General features: G+C 38.0%; 1 protein-coding gene across 11 annotated transcripts in view; it reads left to right on the top strand.

The window, feature by feature from the left end:
* Nucleotides 1–26,111, top strand: part of QTMAN (queuosine-tRNA mannosyltransferase) — a 364,313-nt gene that overhangs the window by 17,914 nt on the left and 320,288 nt on the right. For 8 of the 11 annotated variants that reach the window (XR_012664354.1, XR_012664353.1, XM_048868636.2 and 5 more), the window contains exon 2: nucleotides 20,023–20,091. The exons of 2 other annotated variants lie outside the window; for them this stretch is intronic. The gene's annotated coding sequence lies outside the window, so the exon portion shown is untranslated. Of the gene's footprint in view, nucleotides 1–20,022; nucleotides 20,092–20,784; nucleotides 20,867–26,111 lie in introns of all 11 variants that reach the window. One more of the 11 variants, XM_048868634.2, reaches the window with a different exon arrangement.

Below are 26,111 nucleotides of genomic sequence, written 5' to 3'. Positions count from 1 at the left end.
TGCATAGGGCACCAGGAAATTTGGGGCGATTGCCAAATCGCGTGCTGCTCCACTGGCAAGCCTGATACCCCGGCTGGCTGAGCCAGCCCGGAAAGCTGCACCCGCTCTTGCCCCGTGCCCACTTCACCCCTTTCCCATAGCCTCCACCCCTACTCCGCCCAACCTCTTCCCACCGCTGCTCCGCCTCTGCCCCTACTCCACCCCTCCCCCTGAGCTACGTTCCGGGGGACTGCAGCAGGGGTCCGGTGTGCCCTGCACTCACCGGGCGGCAGGACATGGAGCAACCCGGCCCCAACCCACTCCATCGGCTCGTACTGGGGAGCGATTTCCCCCCTGCCTCCCAAGCCTGCTCCTGCCCCTCACAGACCTTGTGCGCAGCCCCTCCGTCCCCCCGCAGAGGCCTGGGGCTGGCCGCCCCCCACAGTTATACCAGCAATAAAGTACTTTTGCTAGTGTAATTTACTTCTTTAGGGGAACTGGTGTAAGTTATGCTGACAGAAGCATTCTTTGCCAGTATAAGCTGTGTCTACACTAAGAGGATTTGCTGGGATAGCTGTACTGGCAAACTTTTTCTAGCATAGACTAGGCCTTAGGGAACAAGGAGGATTCATCACAAGACCTGATGTAAGGGGTATGAATCTGCTTTATGAGCTTACATTCTAGATTGTAAAATCTTTTCTGAAATGTAAGACTTGGGGAAGAGCCCTCATTTTGCTCCATGTTTTGTGAGGTACCTAGCATGCCTGTGATTGTGGTAAAAATGAATAATATTTGCAAATCAGCCAGCTGGCATTCTGCACCTATATTTTTCTGACCATACTGTGTAGTTTGGTGTTTTTTGCATTCAAGAAATCTACACTTTTAGCAGAATTGCAGTTTGTCTCTTGTGTACACTACTTTCTCTGAGAACAGGAGTAATGGCTGAACTATCAGACCTCTTTTTTTCTGTTTAGCTCAACAGTGATGTTTTTAGATTATTGTTTTGATAGGAATCCATTGTAAATTGGTTTTGTTAACAGACTCTTGATACATAAGAACAGCCATATTGAGTCCGACCAATGGTTGATCTAGTCCAGTCTCTGACGGTGGCCAGTACCAGATGCTTCAGAGGGAGCAAACAGAACAGGGCAATTTTGAGGATTCATTTCCTGTCATTCAGTCCCAGCTGGTAGCTAGAGGTTTAGGGACACCCAGAGCATGGGTTTGTATCCCTGACCATCTTGGCAATAGCAAAAATAGCCTTTTGATGGACCTAACCTCCATGAATGTATCTAATTCTTTTTTGACACAGTTATACTTTTGGTCTTTAGGACATCCCATGGCAACAAGTTCCACAGGTGGACTATTGTTGTGTGAAGGAGTAATTCCTTTTGTTGGTTTTAAACTTGCTGCCTGTTAATTTAATCAGGTGACCATTAGTTCTTGTGATATGTGAAGGGGCAAACACCACTTTCCTATTTACTTCTCCATACTGTTCTTGAGTTTATAGACCTCTGTCATATCCACCCTTAGTTGTATATTTTCTAAACTGAACAGTCGCAGTCTTTTTAATCAGTCTTCATGTGGAAGCTGTTCCATACTCCTAATCATTTTCATTGCCCTTCTCTGCACCTTTTTCAATTCTATTATATCTGTTTTGAGATGGGGCAATCAGAATCCACTTTAAATTCACACCTTCATTTAATTCAGATTAATTTTCCTGTGTATCCCTGTATAGACAAGCCCTATGGTTGTTCCTAAGGCAGACTATGATTAGACTAAATGAAAGAGAATATGGACTTTCTTAAATTCAGACTAATGGCAGACTTTAGTAGGAAAAACAAAGAAGTCCTCCTATTGTTATAATGTGCAATATAACAAAGACAGTGAATTCCCTAAAAAACATTGTTTTTATATGATAGTTTATACAAACCGAGGGTGTCTTGTGAATGAATAATAGCTTGCACAGATATAATAATGATTAAAAGGAGTACTTGTGGCACCTTAGAGACTAACCAATTTATTTGAGCATAAGCTTCCGATGAAGTGAGCTGTAGCTCACGAAAGCTTATACTCAAATAAATTGGTTAGTCTCTAAGGTGCCACAAGTACTCCTTTTCTTTTTGCGAATACAGACTAACACGGCTGTTACTCTGAAACCTATAATCATGATTGTTGCTTGAACTGTTTAACTTACTATAACTTCCTAAAAGGCACTTGCCTGCAGCATATTCAGCTCCAAATACAGTAATAGAACATACTGTTCCAAAGTTTCTGTTCTATGTAACTTACTCAGGTAGTCTCAAACCCTATAACTTTAATAGTTTTTGAGGGCAAAAGAGAGAGAATCCCCTCACATAGACATTTTGCATGGAGATATTGATTTTCATACCTGATGAGTTGGATTGCCAAAGATATGCCCATGTTTTTAGTATACTAAAAATCCATTAAAATTTGTTGAGAAATATATTGGATTAGACACCTAAGAATATCTGAAGTAGAGCTCGCAGAACAGTTAGCTTCAACCAGCTTAAACCAATTTCCTGTTTTTGGATGTACAATTTCTTAGTTGTCCTACAAAGATGTATGCATGCACTGTGGTGTAGTCTCGTTGAACTCAGTAGGATTGCTCACAATGTGTGAAGTTAAACACATGCATAATACTTTGCAGGATTGGGGCCTATGTTTTTTCTACTTATTTTCTTTTTCATTAATATATTGGAACATTCCTTTTAGATACCCAAAAATGGATATACTGTATTATCATGAGACATACATGTAGAAAGCTCTGTTCTTCCCTAGGGTTGGTGGAGGCATTAAACGTTCCTAAAGCAGAACCCAGTTTGTAATTATTTCTGTTGTCTTTTTCTGCTTTTATTTTTTCCCATATTTTCATATCTTTTCTGTAGTGATCTTGGAGGGAACATTGATAGTGTATAAAAAAGAACCTGTCAAATACTAGCCTGTGGCCTTCTATTTCAACGTGGTTTTGACTGACTATATACTGGAGCTTGTATTATGAACATTCACACAGGGATTTCCCTTTTTGACTATAGGAACTAAATAAGTCTTAATGCTTTCTGAACATTAGAGTCAGCATTCAGCAACCATGAGGTGTTTGCTTAACAGTGTGTAGTTCACAAGAACTGATTGGTTTCACAGTGTAGGGTGGAATAATTGCCATAACCTAGTCTCTGCTGATGCATCTTATGTAGCCACTTCTGCTATGTGCAGAACTCCTGCTTCCACATTTTCTGCTGTTGGTACCACTACGTGCTCTGAATTTGCACATAATTTCCAGCTAATGAAAATCACTCTCGGTGTCTCAAAGATGGAACTACTAGGGTTGAGAGTCACTAAATACTCTAGTTATCCTGTGACTCTGGAGCCTAAAAGAGGGGATCTTAAATGCAACCATGTTTTTGAGAAAAATCTCACATTCTGTCACTGCCAGTGAAAACTATAACTGAGAAACTCCAGGATAAATAGCGAATGGCATTCTCCTTGTATAGTCCACAATACATTTGCTCAAGAAGAGAAATAGTTTAAAGAACATGACATGCAGTTCCTGATGTAGAAAAAAGCCCCCGTATGCCTAATATATTGTAAAAAATTGTTAGAGAACAGCTCATCCTGCAGTAAAATTTGCCTCCATAATATTATCAAGGTCATTATCAGCTTAGGTTATCTGCCTCATATGTATTGAACATAATGCCTGAGGTCAGCTTTCACTTGCAAATGCAACTATGTGGAATATTTGCTCTGATTTTGTTTAAGAATCAATGTAAGTTATTTTGTTTCACATCCACTCTTTTTTACTCTTCTCACTCATCTTGGAGTAGTCTTCTCCTTAGTTGTTCAATAAACATATACTTTTCATACACCTAAATTAGGGAATAACAATTTCATGTAAACTAGGCAGCAGAGTCACCCTGTTCCCCCTTTTACATCTAAATGTTATGCAAACAACCCCTATGTATATTATACTTGTGGACTGGCTCTCTTACAAACCTTTCTAAATGATACAGAATTAGGATGATCTGATTGTCAGATGACCAGTTTTTGTTGTTGATGTTCAGGATATTTTTCCTGTTTTATTTTTTAAAATTTTTTAAACTAACTCCAGTATTTATAAGACACATATCACCAGTTGGCTATCTAGGCTATCCCATAATAAGGACAGTGTGTTGTTGCATTGCTGCTAGAGTAGTATGGGCGAGAGATTGTGTCTCAGGAACTCTCCTCACTGCTTAGTGGAGGGAATGTACTGTGACAGCATGCGCTGCTTGACACAGCAGTATAATTACACTATCAGGCACATTTAAGGGATGAAGCTCCTTCCTGCCCACTTGAATGAGCTGGGGACATAGTGGAGCCTGCTTCTTCTGCACTCTGGAAGCAGTGGTATAGTACACAACCATAAGGGCAAACACAGGCGTGCTTCCTGCCCCCTCTAATCAATTGTGTGGGGTCGGCCATGAGCTGGTCCAGAGTATATTACCAGTTTAAATGGATAGCAGTGTGTGTGTGTGTGTTGTCCATTAAATAATAATGATTATCTGAACCTGTCCCCCCCATCCATGGACCTGAATGCTGCCTTGTTCTCAGCACCTTTGGAGGTTTTAGATAAATGGGACTCAGATTGAAACCGTCGTGTCGTTTTGCTTTGTAAAACAAAATCCCCTATTAGTGTGCCCTTGAGAAATGAATGTTAGACATTCATTGTGCTCTGATTACCAACCTGCTATAATTACTCAATCTTTTAGAAAGCTGTTTTACCAATTTTTACCATGTCTTCATATTTGTTCTCTTTTTCTAGAATATCATTCAAGATTTAGGATGCTTCGGGGACTTAGGTCGCAAATGATTGGCTTTTAAATACTGATAACAAATATTCTTCATAGATTCAGAGTTTAAGGCCAGAAGGGACCACCAGGTCGTCTAGTCTGACCTCCTGTATAACACAGGCCACCAAGACCATCCAGTACTCACTCACTTCATCCAACAACCAAAATTTGACTAAAGTAATTTAGCCTATAGGAAATCAGTTTATGTACCACAGGCAGAGAATAGGAAGATCCAAGGTGCACCAGTGCCTGAGGCCCCCACAGTGACAGAAAAATGTTTTAGTGAGATATATCCAGATAATCCTGGCAAATGATCCATGACCCACATGCTGCAGAAGAAGGTGAAAACTCTACAAGATCGCTGCCAATTTGATTTGGGGGAGAAATTCTTTTTTGATCCCACATATGGTGATCAGTTAGCCCTTGAGCATGAGATCAAAAACCAGCCAGCCACACACCTGAGAGAGATTGTGCTTGGCCCTCCTCTTCCAAAGTCTCTTCTCCAGCCATGGGCATCCCTGATGCTTCAAAGGAAGGAGTTCCACCCTTCCCAAGAATATGTTGGGGAAGGGGAAAAAAACAGTTCATGATCCATGCAGGTGATATTGATATTTTGGCAGCTTTTGCAGCAATCCTTCAGTCCTGCTTGACTGCATAACACTGTTGGACTAAAAGTAATACGTTTTTAGAAGTACTTTTTCCTTTATTGTTTGTCTTTTGTATTTTACTTAATTTGGACAGTAGAAAATTGACTAACTACTGACTTTTGATTCTAGTCTGTTTCTGGGTAGTTTCTAGTTTTCATGTTGTAGTACAGCACTGCAGAGTTTGAGAAATGTTTAAGTCCCAAACTACATTAGAACCTCAAAGTTATGAACACCAGAATTACGGACTGACCGGTTAACCGGACACCATGGGAACTGGAAGTAAGCTATCAGGCAGCAGCAAAGACAGAAACAAACACCAGTAAGTACTGTACTATGCCTGTATTGCATCTTAAAGGTAGGCACATCTGGACTGCCTGTCCTCACTCCCTACTCCCCACGGCTCAGGGCAGTCGCAGGTAGGAGGTGATGAATGCTGTTTTCTCCTCTCTCTCCCCCCTGGCTGGGAGGAATCAAGCTTGGAGGCTCAGAGCTTCCAAGCTGCTACTGAGACCTGGCATGGAATCTACGCTGCTGGAGCCCAATCTCCTGCCTGCATGTTGCACTCTGGAGGAGCAGTTCAGTTTTAAAGGGTCACAGCCTGCACCGTGCGCCCACTGACACTGCGGTGCCCCAGAGTGCCTCGCTCATGATCCTTGCAGCCAGGTGGCAAGAACCAGCTGCCTATCCTCATCCCCACTCACTGGGCAACCTCTGCAGAGCTGTGAGCCACCGCTCCGAGAGTCCGCCCTGAGAAACATCCCATAATGGCTTCTTCAAAGTTACAAACATTTCAGTGTTATGAACAACCTCCATTCTCGAGGAGTCCATAACTCTGAGTTTCTACTGTACTTAACATTGCTCTTTTTAAAAACTGCATTGAAATCCCAGTTCTGTCATGTTCCTGTGGTTTAAGGCTTACGTGAGCAATATTACCATGCCAATTTTTATAAACGGAAATGTGTTTAGATCATAAAATCCAATCATAACTGGAGTTCCAGGTGGTTCATCTTTAGGACCTGTCTTGTTTTTAATTTGTTTAGCTCCATTGGCTATTATTTCCAAATCTGGGTTGAAGTGTCACAATTATGCTAATGATAGCAGTTTTGTTGCTCTGTTAATAAATAAAGAAGTGCTGTGGGTATTCCATTGTTTAAATGCTGTTTGAATATCTGGGAGTAGATGTCCGTACATTTCTTGTGATTGAACTTCAGCATATCTTAGGTGCTAACTATTGAGCCTCAGGCTATTAAGTGTGCCAAATTTTTACTTGGATACTGGGTCCAGAAATTATTTCACCAAAACACGTGACTCGTTACCTTGGGGTTTTTAAGATTTCTGCATAATTGCACAATGATGATGTTGCCTATGTGTTTAGGGCTGCATTTGCTATCTGAAAAAGTTGTTACATAGTTGTTCTTGCCAGGGGAGTTTAGTGCTGCAGTTACGAGCCATATCATGTTCAAAACTAGGTTTATTGTAGTTCTGTCGTGATAGGCTATATTAAAACTTAGCTTGATTGGTCACTATAAACTTAAAAGGTTGCAGAAGTTTAACTTGATAAAAAAATCATATTACTGCTATGTTAGAATCTAGCCAATTCACGCTAATGACTGGGAGACAGATAACAAATGACTGAATTTTGCTAGTTAACAAAGAATAATAAAAAGAAAATCCATTACAAAATGCATAGTATTCATTTATTTAAAAGATACAATTTAGTTCAATTATTGATACTACTTCAGTGTATTCTAGTAAATACACCACTGTCCTCCCATCTCTCTCAGCTTCACCCTCTTCCCACCAACAACTCTGTTTTGTACCTGTTTCCTCCCAACTCATTTGTTACGATATATAAACTTAACCCTAGAACTGATGAATGCATTGACCTCATTGGGGCGCCACATGTAGCCATCATTGTGGGATCTACTCTGCATCCCCTAAATGTTAACAAACTCAAGAGGCAATCAAAGGGGAAGATATATTTCAAAGGTGAGGAAGCCCTCATCGACACTGGTTTACCCCCCCAAGGTCCTTAATATTAAACCACTGAGAACGGTAAAGACCAAAGGTGATAGAGACAAGAACTACTTTTTTTTTTTGGTCCAGGGGCCTCAATTTTACTGAACATTTAGCTATCTTCTAAAAGCTCTATTGCCTGCCCCTTAATATTGACTGTTTTCATTAATACATTTTAGCTCTAGAACTCACATAGCCAGTAAATAATAGATCTTGTTCATCATGAGTGTATTTTTAAGACTTTTGGATGAACTTTTCATGTTGATCTCGCTTTTGTTTTTTCTACTGTTTTGCTTTTTAGGATTGAGTATTTTACATTGTGGTGATCCAGTGATGCCAATAGTCCTGAATTCTGTAAAGCACGTAAGCATATGCTTGAATTTAAGCACATGAGTAGTCCCCACCAATGGCAGTGTTTCTTAGATGAGTCAGACTACTTGTGCTTAAAAGTAAGTATGTGCTTAAGTGATTTGCTGGATCATAGCCTATACTGATAAAATTTGATTTATATAGACCTTATTTTTCTCAAAATATGACTTTTCAATCTTTTATCTTTAGCAGTCTTATTCCAAAGTATGTAAATCTCAATATTTCAATTGCACCATATTGCAGGGTTGTTGTTGTTGTTTTGCAAACTTACTAAAGTATGTCGTGTGTGTGTGTACAAAATTATCTCAAAACTGCATTGTAATAAAGTCCAGTACCTATGGTATACTAAAGTGCTGTGAAGTGTTTGTAGAACACAGTGTAAACCGTCTAGCTCATAAAATATCACTCAATGTCTTGAGGGAGTCGGATACAGTTTTAGTCTTGCACTCAAGAGATGGCACTGAAGAAAACTTCACAAGAACTCAGTACCTTAAGCTACTGCTCCAATGGAAACATGTTGGATTCATTTCTAGGAAATGATCAATACACCAACATTTTTGCACCAAAAAGTATACTAATTTAGGGTCAGACTGTTATGTTTACTCACATTAACTAGTACCTTGCACAAGGAGTAATCCACACAAGTCAATTGGACCACTTATAAGGTTGAAGAAGTCTCAGTGTGAGTAAAGCTACCACACTCTAGCCTTTATGGAAGCATTTTAGTTGGAATATGTGATACCTTATTTAATTTACCTGTTTTCTGTTTAGAGTCATATTAAAAAAAACATTCTGACTACATCAGGAGGGTACCTAGTACAGCGCTTTTTCTTTTAATAATACTCAGAACTTACTGTATATAACATTTTACAAACATTGCCATAGTTAAGTATTTTTGTCTCCCTAAACCTGGAATCCCAATGTGCCGCACAATCACCATCTCCTTTTTTTCAAATTCCTCTTTAAAACATACTTCTTGATGATGATAACTATTAGTAGAGAAACAACAACTACAATAAAACCATGGAAGGAATAAGACATATGACTGACTTTGCTGCTTTGTCGCACTGATTTTTTTGTTGCCTCCCTGCCCTCAGCTTTGCAAGATATCTACCTAGATTGTAAGTTCTTCAAGACAGGGAATTCTCATTTTATGTGTCTATAAACCACTGACCATATTAATGCTGTACAAATAATAACAAAAATGTAATCCTAATTTCACTGAAGAGTGGCCGAGAGGGGTCTTGATTTGCCTGAGGCCATAGAGGGATTTGAAGTCAGATCCAGGATTAGAACTCATGTTCCTGTCTCCAAAGTCAGGATTTAGACCACAAGACACTCCTACTCTCCCCTATTTTATGTCGCTTTCTAATGATACTTTTTAAAGTACGTTCATAAAACCCTGTACTGCAGATGCTTGATACCTGGCATAATGCTTACTACCATAATTAGTCTGATTGAAGTTTTTTTGCAGCTGCAAAAAATGTACATGCAACCACTAGAAACCCAAAACTTTAAGCTGTTGTGTGATGCAAGTTAGACTGATTTTTGTGCAGATGAAAGTTAGATCCTCATGCTTGAAAATCTAGTTTAAGGATTCTACAGTTGGCTATTGATTTTTAATGTTACTGAAAACTGTTCCCCAATTAGAGAATATCTGTTCTCAAATTTTCTGTGAATTATCAGATGAACGCAAAATCATATTTCCTTTTTTGAGATAGATATCACTGCTGTCTTTATAGGTAAAGGTGTGTTTCACATGTACATGCAGATTACGCTTTAATACTTCTTGAATCTGCTTTCAGTGTACTGAGATTTTTCAACGTAGTGGTTACAAAAATTTTGCTAATGCGCAGTTTCATACTGCGAGTTATATGCGTAATATTGTGTCCAGTGGGATTCTGTATTGCAAAATTTGCATAGTTATAGTTCTAGTGACATCGTATCTCACATGAAGAACCCGGAGACCTGATACAATATCAGTAAAACTGTCTCCTAAGTATGATTCAAACAGTTTTATTAGCAACATATGGGGTATGAAGGAGCCACAGAGGGTAGTTTTGAGTGTAAGGGTGCTGGACTCTCTTTTTCAGCATGTAATTATATCAGTTCTCTTCTATGGCATTATTTGTTGCTGCTCTGGGATTGCTGAAAAATAACTACTAATATGGTGATACAAAGGATCAGAATAAATTATAATTGTTGACTTTGCAAGAAATTCGTTGGCAAAAAGGCTTACTTTCCCAAGCTCAGTTGTCAGTTCTGCTTTTAGCTTTGTATCTAAGCCATATACAGAAAAATAATGTTTTCGTGGAAGTCTTAGGTTTTACTGGCATTCTGACTCTCTTGCATAATAGATATTCCTCTGAATTGCAAAAAAGTAAGTCAGAGATTTCAATTGGCAATATGGTTATTTTTCTTTTTTTATCTCTGCTCTTTGCTAGCCATTTAAGGCTAGGAACAGGCTATTTGTGTAATTGGTAACTAGTTATCGAGTGTTTTTATTGCTGGAATAGAACACATTTCTCAGTATCAAAAATGAGTTCTCTTCCGATAATCAGTTCGTCATTTTAAAACAGTTGTTTTGACATTAAATCCTAGCAACAATACAAACTGAGGATTTTATTAGTAGTATTTTTAATAATAATTTATTCTTAAATGTTAATATCTCGTGGTGTAGTGAAAAATGGCAGAAGTTAAGGTGTTTAATGTTTTTGCTATCCACTAACTGGCTTCTGAAGTCGCAGCACAATATGTTCGTTTAAAAGGAGTAGTATGTTGACTGCTGCCCTAGTAATGCTTTAAAATATTTGTGTATTTAAGCACTGTGGGTCAGATTATGCCTCTATGTAGAAAAACTTGCACAGGGGCTAGGGAATTCCCTGAGATTCTGCTCACAGTATTCCCTCTGAATTCTTCCTTCATGGCATTTGGCTTCATTGCAGAATAACTGTGGGGTCAGCTCACAAACCCTCATGCATCCCTAAAAGATCTGTGGAGAACTGTGACATTCTCCAGGGTACAATCTAGACTGATGGGCAGCTGTGTCCCCTCAATTCTCCAACCTGGGGTGCCTTTTACACTGCTTCACTGTGAGAGCAACCACTCCTGATCTGCTCAGACATCGCCCCCAGCATGTAAATCACTCCCAGCTATGTATGAATGTTGTAGACAGCCACCTATGAATTACAGTGTGGGGAACACTAGCAAACTCCCAAAGTCCCCCCAGAAATGTGTCTTGTACTGCTCAGCACCCTCCTGGAGAATACAAGCTCATATGAAGTCCGTCATTTCGTTAATAGAAAATGATATGCACAAATCTTATCTCAAATGGAGTTTCCCAAACACTTCAATCCAAACACACACTAGTTTAGATAAAACAATAAAATAAGTTTATTAACTACAGAAACATAGATTTTAAGTGATTACAAGTAAGGAGGCAGAAAAGTCAGAATAGGCTACGAAGAAATTAAAGGTAAAATGCAAACTAATAGCTAGCTTAACAAACTAAGTGATATCAAAGCAAAAGTTTCTCTCACCCCAGTCTTACTAGCAGTCTTACTGGCTGGAATCCTTCGAGGCAGGACCTCTCCTCAATTTGTGTTAATTTCCTTATCATTCAGGTGTTGTTGATGCCATGAGAAGAGATGAATGAGAGAGAGATTTTGCAGCTTCTGTTCTCTTTTCTTATAGTTCTCTTTTTCTTTGAAAATAATCTCAGCTGAGGTTCAGAAGATAGCCTGTCTGTGGAGATGGGAACCTCCAACTGTTTGTTGCCAAGATGTAAATTTCTTGCCCACACCCTTTTTCCTGACAAAGAATGGCTTCTTAACCAGGTGATAGTCCATTTATTTTCATTGACACCTGGCTGAGGCATCAGATTGTCTTCTGTCTCTGAGGAACTGGTTTGTGGCTGTTTCCCCAGATTTAGAATATGTTTTAGTAATATCATACGATAGAATCTTATAACTTTACGTACAGTGTCAGCACACCCATTTTACCATGACAATAATGATCAGTAAAGTATGAGTTTTCAAATGATATCTTACAAGGCATACTTTGTACAAAATCTATTATAGTTTTGTAAAAGGGGTGAGCATAGGGATACAGACTGTCACAATGACATAAGGCTACCCATGCAGAGGCACTGAATCTGAGACACCTGCCTCCTCCCTAATGGTTATTAGAGAAACACCCTCAGTTTCTGCTCTGGGAATTCATTTTAAGAGTGTCCCCCAGCATTGAGGGATTTCCTCAGCAAAGTCAACACAGTTTTTGGTTGTATTAACTTTCCTCTAGTGTTTCTACTAGATGCCAGGAGCAGGTTGTGCATCCTCCCCACTCAGTACTCCAGTCTCAATCTCAGCTTGCCCATGTGAAGATTTCCAGATGCATAGAGTCATTACATTGCCACTGTGTTAAGTAAATAAAGACACAACATCTGTTTTCTAATTGGAAAGTGAAGAGATCCCAACTTTTAGTCACATAAATATCATAACCTCTGTGTTACCCAGCATGTATTGTCCCAAGGCTACCATCCAGTATAGTAAAGCTGTGCATCTTCAAAATGTATTTATTTAAAAAATAAACAAAACTTAAAATTGTTGTGGCCTCACAATAACAAAAAATATACAGTTTTGATGCAATTTCACTTACATGCTTTGTTTTTTTCTACATTTTGCTTTTCTGTTTCTGTTTAAGCAGACTGCAGGGTTTTTGTAAATTTCATTTTACTGCCTATCCACAAGATGGAAGCAGGTGAGAGGAGCTTGTGAAAAAGGCAATACAGATATGCACTTGCAATACATGACACAGTTGATATTTCATACTTTTGGTCTACCAACCTTGCACATCCCTTTAACTTGTATAAGATAAAAGTTTTATATGTTTGTAAAGTTTTATATAATTAAATTTAAAAAACCTATTAAAGACTAAAACTGAATATCAGAAACAAAAAAAAATCACAATAGCAGGGAGAATTACACTGAGAAATTGTACACTTCTTAGTTTCTACATGTTGCACTGCTTTATAGCCTCTCTTTTTAAACTTTGAACAATTTTATAATCTGGGTAGCTATTTACAGAGAGGTTATTGCTATTGTAGTTCAAGTTGTGGCTTAAAATATTTATATTCTCAAGCTTATTTTTTTATGAAAGGATATATCCCCCGAGGTATAATAATGCTGATAATACTTTCCACTGAGGGCTGGTCTACACCAGAAAATTAGATCGAACCAGCTACATCGTTCGGGGTGTGAAAATTCCACAACCCTTAAGTTAGTTTAACTACGTCACTAAGTCCTAGTGTAGACAGTGCTAGGTTGATGGAAGAGTTCTTGAACTGGCCAGAGACAGACAACCCCTAGGATTCAGAGGAGAGGGGAAGTCCTGCTCCCCCTGGGACACATATGGAGATTATGCCCACGTGGCATCCATTGGCTAGACTGTGGATGGGAGGGAAGACTTGATTACCTCACTCGCTTGCTGTGTATGGAGCCATTGGGGCACACAGCAGTTATTCTCCAATGGCTGTTGACTTGTGCTCCCTACCCTGTGATGAAGGTATAGTTTGAACGGCATTTCTAGGATGTTGTGGGTCTGACTAAATCACCACAGTTGGGTATCAGGAATTTTTTTTTTTAAACCTTGGCACTAGATTGGCAAGGTGTCCAATGGGTTTTCTCACCTTTCTAGCAGCACTCTGAGCCCCAGTTTTAGGTTAATAAGGAGTAAGGACGGGAATTAAAAGTTGTAAGATTATAAGTGAGGTTTGTAATTTCATCACAGCTTGCAGCCCAAATCCAGTGTGGGTAAGAGGCTCAAAAGGGCCAGCTCCCAGAGATAAGCATGAGTGATGAACCCAAGAGATGACTGGTAGACCTAATGGCCCGGGGTGCTGGAACAGTTTGTATAGTGGGGGTTCTGAGAGCAATTGAACCAAACTGTAAATCCTGTATATGATGGAAAACACTTAAAGCCAGGCGGTGCAGCAGCAGCCCTAGTTCCAGCACTTATTTAATGGCCTATAGGAAGGAGGGGAAACCTTAATTTTTTGAAAACTGAGATGGTCTTCATGCATACCCTCATTCCCCCTTGTTGAGACAGAATCAGAGGACTCAGAGGTGGGCTGAATCCTAGGAGGTAGGCTGAATCCTGGTGGCTAGGCTGAATGGGGCAATCCTGAGTATTGGTTATTTGGCATGGAGGCCATTTAACACCATTCTGGACCCAAGTAAATACTTGGTATTTTTTGGTGGGGAGAAATTAACCTCCCTCCCCTAAAGTTTAATAAAATTGTGGCTTTCTGCTTTAAAATCTGTCCCTATGTCAGTGTTTCTTTGTGCATATCCTGATCAAGATGAAGTGTTCAGATTTTGTGAATTTTATGTGCATATATTTGCAATGTGTGTAACCCAAATTTCTCACAGTATTTTGATGAAAGCCTAGAAATTATTTTCCCCAAAGCAGTGGACATTCTCAGGGAGCTAAAAAGCTACTTCACTGGTAATATTTGTACAACAGCTAGGGTTATCTCTCTGACTCCAAGAAAAGCTTAGAACTCCACATTTAACAGCTTCTGTAGATCTCACACATAGTTTTTACGTATAGCATATTTATAAATGCTATGCAGCTTATGTTGACATACTTTCATTTCATTTTGACATCCTAATTGACCTTCAGCATTTGACTCAGCCCATCAGGACTATATTGACCTTGTATATATAAAATCTTGTAAAATAAAATAGCTTAAGAGTTTTTAGGAAGTACATGAAATGGAATAAGGAATGTTAACTGAGTCATTTGTGTAGTACATTATGAAATGATCAAGACCTTAAAAGTCTATATTAGAAATAGACCAGCACAACTAATATTAACTTCTTTATAGATTGAACAATTTTCTGCTAATATATTTTAAATCTAATTTTGTGGAATAGTTTAGCTGTTTTGAAACACACCTTCCTCAGAAATGAGACAAAAATAATAATCCTCCAACACTTAATCTGGCATGCTAGGTCATGTAAATATACAAAATGCACACAAATCTTGTGGTTCTAAGAAAAAAAAGGGGGTTTTGATAATTTACAATTTTGCCTTGATGTGATTAATCAAGGACATTATGCCATGCCATAACTAGTGTAGGAAAATCTGTCTGATCTGATTCTTCCCAGTGACAATGTGTCATAATGTGAAATAGCAAAGCCAAATATGAAAAAAGGAAATTGTTAACATGCAGTGTTTTTAAAAGTCCAGTTTGTGAACATGCTATTTTTTTTCCTTTTTAGGGTTCAGTGTTTCATACTTTTGGTAATTAATTTCATGCTTAAGAAAATATCCACACAGTGTAGTGTCTGCAGATTTATAGGTAGTATTTTATTTATGATCAGCAACGGGTAGGTTTAAGATGATTTTGGCACATAGATGTATCGCAAATTCTGCAGATGATATAGGCAGTAGCAGAAGGAACTATCTTCCAAATAATTTAATAAAACCAAGTCAGGCACACTCAAATAATGTAAATAGCCAAGTGGTTAAATTTATTATTTAGTTCATAATTAATATTTTAAATAATTCATATACCAACTAAATTTTCACTTCTGCTATGTTGTTAATAAGATGTGAGTTTTACTATATTTAAAACCCCCCAACCCTTATGGAATCATCAAAATATACACATGCCTTACTGAGTAACTGTATTATTATTATTATTACTGTTTCCTTCTCCTTATCTCCCCTTCCTCCCCACTTTTTTAGGGTGACCAGATGTCCCAATTTTATAGGGACAGTCCTTATTTGGGGCTTTTTCTTATATAGGCACCTATTACCCCGCACCCCCTGTCCCAATTTTTTACACTTGCTGTCTGGTCTCCCTACACTTTTTGATCAGTTTCTTTCCCTCATTTCTTGTGTCCTGTCAAAATTGTAAGTTCTCTGGGGAAGGACAAAGTACAAAAACCTTAGGGTGCTTTGGTAGCACAAAATATCCTTAAAACAGGACCTAAATGGTCAGCTGCCATTTTCACTGACAGAGAAAAATCTCTAGGTGGCATAGAGCTGATGGTGATCAGTTCTGTTCCATTCTTTTCACAGGCCCTGCTCTTAGGGTCTGCCAAGGGAGGTGCTTGACATGAGTGTATTTAAAAAAAATTAAAAACAGATCAAATACATTTACAGTATTGATGAAACAAAATATTACATGCAGTACACTTTTTACCATAACTGTTTAACCCTTCTTACACAGATATGAAAGTCAATGAGATTTAGGCTCCCAAGTCCCTAAATTACTTTTGAAAATTGGTTGTAGGTTCCTAGTCACTTAGTCACTTTTGAAAATGTTACCTATCATGTTTAGTTTCATACAGTGCAAACCACGATTAAACAATCTGCTATGAAATATTACCATGTGGAGCACAATAACTAATATACTAGTGATAGACATGGCTGGTTTATATGAACAGAGACAGGGTAGCTTGGGGTCATCTCCTTCCTTGCTAATGACCAGCTTCCTCTTCCTTGTGTATTTTTGAAACACTCATTCTAGTACGTTTCAGAGTAGCAGCCGTGTTAGTCTGTATTCGCAAAAAGAAAAGGAGTACTTGTGGCACTTTAGAGATTAACAAATTTATTTGAGCATAAGCTTTCGTGACTCCTTTTCATTCTGGTAGATAATCCTACTTACCTGCAACCCTGATAATGTTGTGAACTTTCCCTCCTGAGGCTCAGTTAATTGATAAGCTCAAATCTCCTATTTTTCATGATATCTCTTTGACATGCTGTGCTTTATTGTTGGAGGAATGCATTCCATTAGGCAACTCTGTAACTTCATAATATCTCATACAAAGCACTTGATACCTGTCATCTGGTAAATAAGTACATAATTATTTGTTATAGAGGTTCTCTAAAAGACAAGTGAGAAGTTATGCTTTTTTCTGCCTATCCATGTCTTTACATTTACTGGTTCATGCTTTCCAGCAGATCAAATGTTCTGTGGTAAATGCTGACTGAGATTGGTTTCTCAAGTATATAAAGCATAGTGTGTTTTAGCTGATAATCAATAATTCTATAAAATATTGTGCTGATTTTGCATTCAATTCTGAAGTGCATGGTCACATAACTGCAGATGGTCACCACCCACAGATCATAATTATAATGTCCTTGTTCAGATGGGCCCAAGGCAACGAGAGATATGCATTGGTCCATATTTTACAATTCTGCCTGGCCTAAACTTCCATGCCTTTGTGTACTACCCAGACTATTACTGACATTTCTTTCCAGAATAAAATTTCAAAAATAAAATCTTTTAATCTTGTGTTCCTTTTCTATATAAGTGAAAGGCAATGTGGTATAGTGCAATCAAGATAGAATTTTAGGAACTGAGGAATTCATGGGTTCTAATACCGGCCGTGTCATTGGCTTACTGTAAGGGTAAGCCACTTCACCATTCTATGCCTGGTACTGAATTTCCTATCTGTAATAATACTCACCCGCCTACTTCACAGAAATGTTGGGTCGATTAATTACAGTTTGTATAGTACTTTGAACATATACAGCATCGTATAGTATTTGATAAATATTATTATTATGAGTGGTTTCAGAGTAGTAGCCGTGTTAGTCTGTATTCGTAAAAAGAAAAGGAGTACTTGTGGCACCTAGAGACTAACAAATTTATTTGAGCATAAGCTTTCGTGAGCTACAGCTCACTTCATTGAGCGTAATTTCTAAAACTTCTGAATTTGTACATGTGAGTGATCTGTATATTTAAACCCCTTTGTGCAAAGGGTACACAAGTAAATGCTAAGATCATATTTTTAAAGTGAATCTATTTTGTTTTTAACATTTGCTTAAAATCTAATGGAAACCTTGTGTTATGAAGAAAGTATAGCTCAAACAGGAAAGTACAAAAGGAAGAACACACAAGTCCTGGTCAGCTGTTTTAGCTTTTAAGTTATAGGTTTTTGTTATCTAACAAATGATTAACATATATTTCTTTTAAAACTTATGGGAAAAGCATATTTTTCATTTGTTTATGCTGTCTTTGTGCAAGCAGAGTAAGAGAATGTGTTTGAGTGCCAGAAGTAAGGAGTACAAATAGTTTTGAATCATGTGGTTGCAGTCTCAAGAGTACTTTGAGAGTGAAACTAGAACACATTTTAGCATTTCCATCTGCATACCTGTAATTTGCATCATCTCTAAAAAGAAGGCATTTACCACACGCTTGTAAGGCGTATATCGAAAGTGCATGCAGCAAATGTCATGCTGCTCTTTGGTTTTGGAAGAGGCTGAGGTGTGGGGGAAGATTTGTTTAATTTTTTCAAAGAGGTGTAACACGGGCTTTCCCCATTTCAAAGTAAAGGCAGATGTAAAAGAAGTGTTGGTGCTTTATAGACACTTGTGTATGTATATGTATATTTATATATAGGCTTGTACACTATGTTCTTTTTCAGGTTTTTCTGACAATTTTAATTTGAATAGTATCCACTGGAAATTTAAGATGATTCTGGTAAACAATTATTAATTTTAGGTGATTTCCAGTATGTCAGCTCATTAAATCACTGTTTTGACACACCTTTTTAAGAAATATTTCTCATATGTTTGAGGACAAATCAGATGTAGCTATATCAAATATTTTCCTAGGAAAGAGAGCTACAGAAGTGTTGGCCAGAATTTCTAATTGGGGTAACAACCCCTCAGAGCCCTCAAGCTCATTAGGGCCCAGATCCAGCAAAGCTTTTATGCACATGTAAATTTAAGAATGTGAATTTTCCCATTGATTTCAATAGGACTGCTCATGTGCTTACAGTTATACATGTGTTTAAGTGCTTTTCTGGATCAGGGTCTATGCTGGCAATAGAGTGGAATGGGGGATTGCACAAAGGAATCTTATCCGGATCTGGGAGAGGCTAATTTGGCTTTTTTATTTATATACAGACAGATGAAGGTGAATAGCCTGTGACTTAGAACAGTATATTTAATGTCTCACAAGAGTTGTCCAGAGCTTAGTGAGCTTGTGAGGATTCCCTAGATTGTTTCCCGGCCACTATCTTCCTGTCAGTGACACCAGACAACCCACCAGTGTCATTTATTTAATCAGCCAGAGAGGTCAAAGAGGTGAAGTAGACTCTCCCCTAAAAACATGCAGTCTCAGCAGAGCTCTTACCTACTGTTAGCCTGCAGAGTGAGAGACCAGAAATAGAACCAGAATCTGCAGCATGGTGGTTCTAAAGCTCTATAACTGGTTCACTAGGCAATGCTGTTCATCTTGTATTAGGGTGGAATTTTGCATCTGGAAGGAGGAGGCCTAAATAGGAAAGGAGTTTTGAAATTGTGACTTTAAGGAACCTCCTTTTACCACACCATTTGAACCATATCTGGGTTGAAAGAAGCTGAAGTCTTCTTAAACTCATGATGTGAAAAAACCTTCACACCAGTAAACAGCTATCAACAACATTATTTTGCATTTTTATGGTTTAATTTGTCTTCTTGTTTTTAAGGGATGCAGCACTATTAAACAGTTAATGAACGCTAACTGTATAGTCTAAAGTGGCAAGATCCCAGCAAATTCTCATTCGTTGGTGTTTGGCTTTTTTTATAGTACACTTATTTATTGGCAACTGGAATATATATATTCTTAGTGAAACTGTCAGTGTGAAAATGAAGCTATCATTGTAAAACTGACAGTTTTGACAATAAGAACTCCCCTTCAATATTTGAAGCCTGCTGTACTCCCCATAGAAATTGAAACCATAAACATTGTATGGAGTCAGATGAATTGCTAAGATCCCAACATAAATTTTAAGAAAAAGAACATCTTTTTGATATAGCTGCATGAGTGTCTCTATGTTGACTTTCTTTGAAATAGTGCACAAAAGAGGAGCTACATATATTTTGGTAACATCAGGATGGAGAACCCCGTACACTTCCATTACCATGAATGGAGCAGAAGAACACAAACCATGTATACTTTGGCCCAAATCTTGCAAACACTGGGGCATCTGCAGGCTCAGGGCCTATATTTGTTAAAATAGGAGGTTTCTGGTTTGGCTAGGTTTGTCCCAGGCTAACTGTTCAGCAAGCGATTTTCCCATAAAAAATCCATGATTGTGTATTTCTGTTCATTTAATAAATTTGGTGGGAAAATTAAATGTCTTCAATTTTCTTTTTAATAGAAAACCAGAAGTGGAAGAAAATGAAGTATTTTTGTGTTCATGCTTTGCATACACCAAAACTGAAACAAAGTAAGGAAGTTCACGTTTTGTTTGTTATTTCAGACTTACTGTTTCAGGTGAACATGATCCATCTCAAAGCTGTGTTAATGGGATCAAAATGGCTACTTACACTTACTAGCAAAAAGGGAAGGAGTACTTGTGGCACCTTAGAGACTAAACAATTTATTAGAGCATAAGCTTTTGTGAGCTACAGCTCACTTCATTGGGTGCATACAGTGGAAAATATAGTGGGAAGATTTTATATACACAGAGAACATGGAACAATGTGTGTTACCATACAGACTGTAACAAGAGTGACCAGGAAAGGTGAGCTGTTACCAGCTGGAGAGCGGGGGCGGGGGTAGGTGTGTGTGTGTGTGGGTGTGCGTGTGAACCTTTTGTCGTGATAATCAAGGTGGGTCATTTCCAGCACTATACAAGAACAGTAGGAGGGGAAATAAACAAGGGGAAATAGTTTTACTTTGTGTAATAACCCCTCCACTCCCAGTCTTTATTCAAGCCTAAGTTAATTGTATCCAGTTTGCAAATTAATTCCAATTCAGCAGTCTCTCGTTGGAGTCTGTTTTTGAAGTTTTTTTGCTGAAGAATTGCCACTTTTAGGTCTGTAATCGAGTGACCAAAGAGATTGAAGTGTTCTCCGACTGTTTTTTGAATGTTACAATTCTTGACGTCTGATTTGTGTCCATTGATTCTTTTACACAGAGACTGTCCAGTTTGGCCAATGTACATGGCAGAGGGGCATTGCTGGCACATGATGGCATATATCACATTGGTAGATGCACAGGTAAATGAAGTGGCAATTCTTCAACAAAAAAACTTCAAAAACAGACTCCAAGGAGAGACTGCTGAATTGGAATTACTTTGCAAACTGGATACGATTAACTTAGGCTTGAATAAAGACTAGGAGTGGATGGGTCATTACACAAAGTAAGACTATTTCCCCTTGTTTATTTACCCTCCTACTGTTCTTGTAAAGTGCTGGAAATGGCCCACCTTGATTATCACTACAAAAGGTTCACCCCACCCCCTCACCCTCCACCGCGCTCTCCTGCTGGTAATTGCTCACCTTTCCTGGTCACTCTTGTTACAGTCTGTATGGTAACGCCCATTGTTTCATGCTCTCTGTGTATATAAAATCTCCCCACTATATTTTCCATTCTATGCATCCGATGAAGTGAGCTGTTGCTCACGAAAGCTTATGCTCTAATAAATTGTTGGTCTCTAATGTGCCACAAGTACTCCTTTTCTTTTTACAGGTACAGACTAACATGACTTCTACTCTGAAACCTAGCAAAAAGAGATGACTGAGTCTTACAGATGTTTTTCTTATGTGGTGTTTAACTTAATTAAATTAGATGTCTGTTTAAATTGTATTTTGTAGTCACATTATACTGAATCATTGAAATCAAAGTAGCTAGATTATGGTTTCCTTCTAAGCATCTCTGCCTTTATAATATTTACATAATATTCCCAAGTCTAAGTGTCAACTGCCTACTACATTTACTCACATGTGCAACTGTTGGTAATTGTGCTCAGTCTCGTCCACTGAAACTCAAAAACCATTTTTGGTTCTTTGTAAGGCCTGTGCCATTAGGACCCTGCATCTGTGTAAAGAGATCCAGTGTTAATAGAAAAAATTTACATTTATGGAAAAATATTCCAAACCTGTTTCTGAAATCCCTCTGAATCACTCTGCATTTCAGTTAAACAGTTTACCAGAGAATTTCAGCACAATAAGCAAGAGAACATTCTTTCTAGTCCTGTTTCTGCAAGTTTTATATTAACAGCACCCAGAAAATACATGCACTTTATGGAGTGTCAAAGATGCAGCAGACTTAGAACCTACTGCTTGTACTCTATCACAGACAAAGAAATTGTACCTTGACTTAGAAAGCTTGGGCCACATCCTGCAATACTTACTTACACATATGAATAATTTTATGTGAGTATTCTTACTGAGTTCAGTGAGACTATTTATCTCCATAATGTTACATTAATAAATGTTTGTCGATAGGGGCACTGGTATATATGACATTGTACAAACATATTCTAATCTTGTAAAACCTTATGCATGTTCGTAGTCCCACTAAAGCCACTCATGCAAGTAGGACCATTGAAATCCTTGCTTGTGTGAATGAGGACTTTTCACCTAAGTAATAGCTTCCATGATTGGTCATAGTTATCCATACTCACTCACATCTCTGTGTTACCTTGTTTTCACACTGCAGAATGAGTAAGAACAGGTCAGGCTGTATCCGAGGAAGATAGACTGAAATTAAAGCTACATATGTTTTCTGATCCTTCCAATACAAAAGCTATTTGCTGATGAGCTAATGCTGTTTACAGAACATCTCTACTGCTTTTTTATGTTATATTTTTACAATAATATCTATGTCAACTTCTGAAAGTCATTGTTAAAGGGGCACTGGCTGAAAACTACATGGAAAAATGTTTCCTATCTCTAAATAGTTCTTATTTTAATCAGCAGTCTTTTGAACCTGTGAATCTAAATGACAAAAACTGTAATCATTCAGTGAGGAAATAGTTAATAATCAAAAAGCTTTGCAAAATAATATCTCAGGAGCTGGTTGGTTTTGCTCAGGAAGTTTGCATTTCTTGAGTTTATGCTACCTCATTATTTCTAATATTGAAACTACAGTTTACCAGTCACACGAACCTTTTAAATCAAGAAATGAGCATACGGTTTATTAGCTTAAAAATTGAGTATTTTATATGGAAAATATCCCGTTAGACTTATTGGGCCACTTCTGCTTTCACTTAAATTGGTGTAAATCTGAGGTAACTTGTATGAAGTCAGTGAAATTAGTCCAGGTTTGTACTAGTGAAATTGAGAGCCGGATTGTTTAGCCATTACCTCAGAAAGTAATTTATAACTATAGTCAAAATACATGACTGCTAAATCTTAAGGTTTTTAAAAAAATGTTATTTGTATATCTAATAAATCTGATTCCTAAAATAAATACAAAGATGAAAATTCATTTTAATAACTACCAGCAATTAAAATCTGTATTTTAATTTAGTAACTTCTCGGAGTATTTGGATTGATTTTCTGAAAACTAAGAACAGTGAAAATAAAAACATCTTGGTCGGGCAGCAACAAAAGGATTCTGTGAACCAAAGTTAGGGATATTTTAGTTCCTTACATTGATATTGGACATACTGCTTATGACTATAGCATCTCAAACGGTAATCACATCTGATCATAAACTGAATAGGCATGTGCTTGGTCAATTCTTGGTTAGGAGACCTCGAAGAAAACCCTGCTTGCTACTGGAAGTGGTGGTGGTGGTTTGATATATGGCATTCTTCTGTCCTGGATCACTTCTGAATCAGTGTCTCTGCAGTGCGTTAATGGTCATTGTAGCACTAAAGGTGCTGTCTTCCTGATGAGACATAAGCCCAAAGTCTTGACTATTTGTAGCCACTAAGCTCAAAGCTCCTATGATGCCTTTGAGCAAGTGAACCTTATTTGTTGGACATATTCTAATTTGGGTAATTCCTACATGAAAATTCCCTCTGCAGTTTCAAAATGATATTCTTCTTCAATTCCTGTCTTAATCTGCTGATGACTGAAGTCAATGAGACTAAGCATGATAGCACATTTTTGCAGGATTAAGACTATAGTTTATAAAGTGCTTGAGATGGAGGAGAGATTATGAGGCAAGATTAATAAGACCTCAGCTTGGAAAAGAGACGACTAAGGGGGGATATGATAGAGGTCTATAAAATCACGATTGATGTGGAGAAAGTAAATAAGGAAGTGTTATTTACTCTTAATCATTACAGAAGAATTAGGGGTTACCAAATGGAATTAATAGGCAGCAGGAACAAACAAACAAAAGGAAGTAATTCTTCACACAATGTACAGTCAACCTGTGGAATTCTTTGCCAGAGGATCCAGAGTAACAGCCGTGTTAGTCTGTATTCACAAAAAGAAAAGGAGTACTTGTGGCACCTTAGAGACTGACCAATTTATTTGAGCATAAGCTTTTGTGAGCTACAATGCATCCGATGAAGTGAGCTGTAGCTCACGAAAGCTTATGCTCAAATAAATTGGTTAGTCTCTAAGGTGCCACAAGTACTCCTTTTCTTTTTGCCAGAGGATGTTGTGAAGGCCACATCTATAACAGGGTTAAAAAAAGAACTAGATAAATTCATGGAGGATAGGTCCATCTATAGCTATTAGCCAGGATGGGCAGGGATGGAGTCCCTAGCCTCTGTTTGCCAGAAGCTGGGAATGGGTGTTCTGTTCATTCCTGCTGGGGCACCTGGCATTGGCCACTGTTGGAAGACAGTATATTGGGCTAGATGGACCTTTGGTTTGAGCCAGTAGGGCTTTTCTTATGTTTTGATGGATCTTTCTGGGTCTAAAATGTTAGGGGATGAAAGCTGTTTAAATTGTTTTTGGCCCAGATTCTCAGCCTAGGTTTAATTGTCTTTGCACTGTTCCAGTAGTGCAAAGGAGACTTAACACTGCCCCAGAGTGGCAACTGGGGACTTCCCTGTCGCATCCCATGGTGGCCTAAAGTTAACGTAGGAGACAGGCTGAAACCATGCTCTGTGCTCCAGCCAGTGGGCTTGTTATTCAGGGACCATTTCTGTTGGCATAATTTAGAGCAACTACTAGGCTCTTCTAAATCATGCTGGGAATCAGGGCATTAGCAAAATGGCATATTTTTTCTTCCTCCCTCCATCCAGGTTCTGTACTGAGCCCCGCTTAGCCAGATCCAGTAACATGGCCCATATTTTTTGTATGTATCAGAGAAGAAACATTTAACATCAGTATAAAACTATTCACTAGACTGAAGTATTTAGTAATTACAACGCATTATAGTATTTAGAGAAATTTGTTTTATGGAAATTGCACAAACAACCCAATAAAAGAAAACCACACGACCAAACAAAGTCCCTGAGACCCCCAAAATCAGTTTTTTAATAGCATCAGTATAAAAATATATGTATTGAAATGGTGAGTTAATATTGTTTTCTAAATAGACATCAAGTTACTAGCTTGGATAATACTGCAAAATCTAAGATTGAAACTGTTTGCCATAACAAGATATTATTAATTACATATGCCTTCTTTTTATCTGATGTTTAGAAACTATAAATATTTTCATTAAAAAACTCTCTCTGCAATAAGTATCACCATTACAATTTAATTTGTCTTTTAGATATAATTTGATACTATTCATGTGTATGCCATATACAGTTTCCCAACTGCTGTTTCCTTTTTAGCAACATCTTTCAGAAGTTACAGTGCATTTCTTTCTGAATATAAAGCAGTTTGGTATACCAGAAATGCTTTAGAGTATATCAGCAAGTCGTTATAGTGGAAGTCTTTGAGAGGCAATACATTAGGCAAAAAGCAGCAATAGAGATACCTATAGTGAAAACCATACGTGCCCTTAAGCAAAGTACAATAATTAGTTGCTCTTATTCCCATGCCCACTGTCCCAAGTGTTGATATTTATGAAAGGCAAAGATCACTGCAATACCATCTCAAGTTCTGCTCTGTTGGAGTTGTTTATGCTCATTCAATTTTTAATGTACCTGTAAGATGTTTTGATGAGGGCATTTAGCCCAAAGGGGTTTGCATCAGACCTCCAGTGATTTAAACACAAAAATAAGGTTGATTCTTCAGAATATTTTAAGTGCTAACTTCCATTACAATATTAATCATAAACATTAACAAACTGTTTATCGAAAAATAATTTCATATTTCAGTCACTAAATGGGTTCTTGGTTGTTTCATGTTGATAGGATACTGGTCAGTAAAAGTAGTGAAGTACCTGATGTCAAGATAGCCTGCAGTGGTAGACGTTGCTCACATCTTGTGGGTACCTGATATGCTACTTATTTCATAGAGATTCAGGTCATTTGTTTTCTATTTCAGTTGACAGAAGATATCTGACTAGAATAGACATATTTCCTGAACATTTCATGTGATGTGACAACCTATTATATAGTGTGCAGTGATGGTATATTTTATAAAGCAATAGTTGAGA

The sequence above is a fragment of the Caretta caretta genome, chromosome 11 (genome assembly GCF_965140235.1).
Source record: "Caretta caretta isolate rCarCar2 chromosome 11, rCarCar1.hap1, whole genome shotgun sequence".
NCBI lineage: Eukaryota > Metazoa > Chordata > Testudines > Cheloniidae > Caretta > Caretta caretta.
Note: the sequence above shows the minus strand (reverse complement) of the source record. Positions and strands in the feature narration are given on the sequence as shown.